Source organism: Pseudophryne corroboree, unplaced genomic scaffold, assembly GCF_028390025.1.
Source record: "Pseudophryne corroboree isolate aPseCor3 unplaced genomic scaffold, aPseCor3.hap2 scaffold_1783, whole genome shotgun sequence".
Lineage (NCBI taxonomy): Eukaryota > Metazoa > Chordata > Amphibia > Anura > Myobatrachidae > Pseudophryne > Pseudophryne corroboree.
Window position 1 is genome coordinate 1 of NW_026968421.1, and position 2,500 is coordinate 2,500.

The 2,500-nt window shown below is 52.8% G+C and overlaps 1 long non-coding RNA gene across 1 annotated transcript; it reads right to left on the reverse strand.

Moving 5' to 3' along the window:
* Window positions 1–448: 448 nt before the first annotated feature.
* LOC135002407 (uncharacterized) lies at window positions 449–908 on the reverse strand. The gene is made up of 2 exons (XR_010203604.1): window positions 781–908; window positions 449–694 (listed from the first exon to the last, which is right to left on the reverse strand). It is a non-coding gene; the product is annotated as an uncharacterized LOC135002407 (long non-coding RNA).
* Between the last annotated feature and the right edge of the window lie 1,592 nt (window positions 909–2,500).

A 2,500-nucleotide genomic window follows, 5' to 3' on the forward strand; every position in this document is an offset into this window, starting at 1 on the left:
GCAGCACCGGAGATTATTCGGGGAATGCTCCACAGCGCTGCTGGGGAAGTGTTTGCTTTAAACACACTCTGCATTGCATACACACCGAAACCCATTCCAGTCTGGTAAACGTGATTCTCTGGGACTTGCGAGAATTGTATGCTGGGTAGTTGAGACATGACTCCCCCATCACCTCCCAGGGTCAGACTCATGGGGACCTCATTTTAGGTCCCCACCATGTCGGAGGTCCCGCCAGTGTTGGTGTGCTGTCTGGCCCTTGTCCCCGTTAGGATATATAAACAAGTGCACAGGACACACGCACACCCACACATACTTGTTTTTCTATCCTCATCGGGACATATGTCTGGAACCTTCCTCATGGGGACCTATTCAGGAATACCGGCCTAATGAGGACACCCCACATAACTGATTTATTTTCGGGTTTAATTAGAGATAGAGGAAACGTGTATTCAGCAGCAGATACATTTTATTCAGGAAAGGTTCTTTCTCATTTCAGCAGTAATTCGGTTCTTAATGTAAAACTTAACCGAGAGCCAGTTCCGAGCCTTCAGCGCTTGTCGTTCTGCCCTTAGGCACGCATCACAGTCATTCTTGCCCGGCACCTTGAATGAGCGAATGAACCGAATCATGTGACGTTCAACAGCTTTCACTTCTGCTGGGGTCCACGGATTGCGCTTGGTACCCCTTCTGTCACCTGTGCGGGAGAAGAAAGGTCAGTCACCACGCAACGCCACCACCAGTCATGGACGCATCTCAAATGGAATGGACAGTCACACCCACCTTTAGCTGCACCTCCATCCACCGCCGACACCACGCTGCCAGCTTCTTTTCCCATGTGCCCCATGGGAACCTCAGTATCCTGACTCTCTGGCTCATCCCCAGAGTCATCGCTCACCACCTGGATCGGCTCTGTGGATAGAGAAGGACAGGGAAACCGATCACACCAGCCCACTTAGACAGTCAGTCCCTGGAGCCACACTGTCAAGTGATACCTACCGTTTGGATCAATGGAGATCTCTTCCAGATTGTGGCCCCGGAATTCAGCCATTCTCCCTTGCTCGAGAGCCAGAAACAGCTTGCTCAACTTGGCCAGTTGAAGGGTACCCTCCGGGAGGCGGTAATAATGCCGGTGCACCCGAATATCATGTCCAAGGAAATCAGCAAGCTGATCCATCTCTGTATCGCTCAGGTTGAGGACTCTGGAAAGTGTAGCCACATGCTTCCGTAGGCGGGTGGAAGATAATGCTTCGGGGTGCTTGGCCCCACACTCCCGGGCGTAGAGACGTATGCAGTCGGATCCCCTATAATGGGACATGGCTGTTGGCCTAGCAAACATGTAGATATTGTGTGGGGTCACACCACATTCTGTCCGCTTCTCTATGAGGAGCTCCATCGCTTTCTGCATGCTTGGGGATAGCAGGACAGGGACTTTCCTGCCTCTTTTCCCAGGAATCTCAATACGGGAGAAGTGACGACAGAGTGCCTTCTCCAGCTCTGACAGGGCCTGGGCCACATCACCCTGCAAATCGGCTGTGTGCCGTAAATCGAAGGAGGAGAGCAGCATCTTGGAAACCTCACCTTCTCTCCTGCGGTTGAAGAGAATCAGCTGCGTGAGGGTAACTTTGGCCAACATGGACCACTGCTGTTTGGAAGGGTGGGCGGACAACTCATCGATGTACTCTCGCTGACGGTCAAGGAGGTACAGGTTCAAGCGCTTAACATCATCAGTGAAGGGCAGAAGCAGCGGTGCATTCCATTTTATCTCTCGAAGTGTCTTCAGGGCAGCAGTGGAGATTAGCTCGCTCCACCTCGCCTCATAAATTTTCCGAAAGTTTCGGGCACGCTCCTCTGTCAGGGCACTGCCCTCCATCAGTGCCTGACACTCCACCATAGCTGAAATCTTCTGCAAGCTGTGTCCCACCTTCAGAGCCAACGAGGGTATTTTATATGTATTGGTGCGGTCATCGTAACCGGCCAGGCTCCTCACAGCATGCACCACTTGCAGGAAATTCTGTGGGCAAATGAAATCTTCCATACACCGCAACGGTGTGACCTTCATCGCCTTCAGCAGAAGCCGCCCCACCTCTCTGAGCTTCTGACGGATGTAATCATGCTTGCTGACATCAGACCCCAGACGGTTATAGAGGTGCTGACCGAACTGCATAATCCAGCGGTCCCCTTTGATTACCGGTACCACATCATCATAATTCATTCCGCTCAGCAACTTCCAGAGGCCAGTGCCAACATCTTTCGGGAGCGGTGTGGCGTAAGTGAAGAGACCCTGCACCCTGGTTCTTCCAGGTTTGGGGCTGACACTTTTGCGGAGCGGGCACCTCTTCACATGGCGCCACAGGTGCTTCCTGGAGAATAGCCCTTTACATTTTACACAGTGCATGAAATCTTGGGGAGCCGTTGCTTCTTTCGGCTGCTTGCACGGTAGGAGGACTCCGCTGCCCTCGCGGAGAACCCCGACATTATGGGCAAAGTTTCCCCGGGTGCG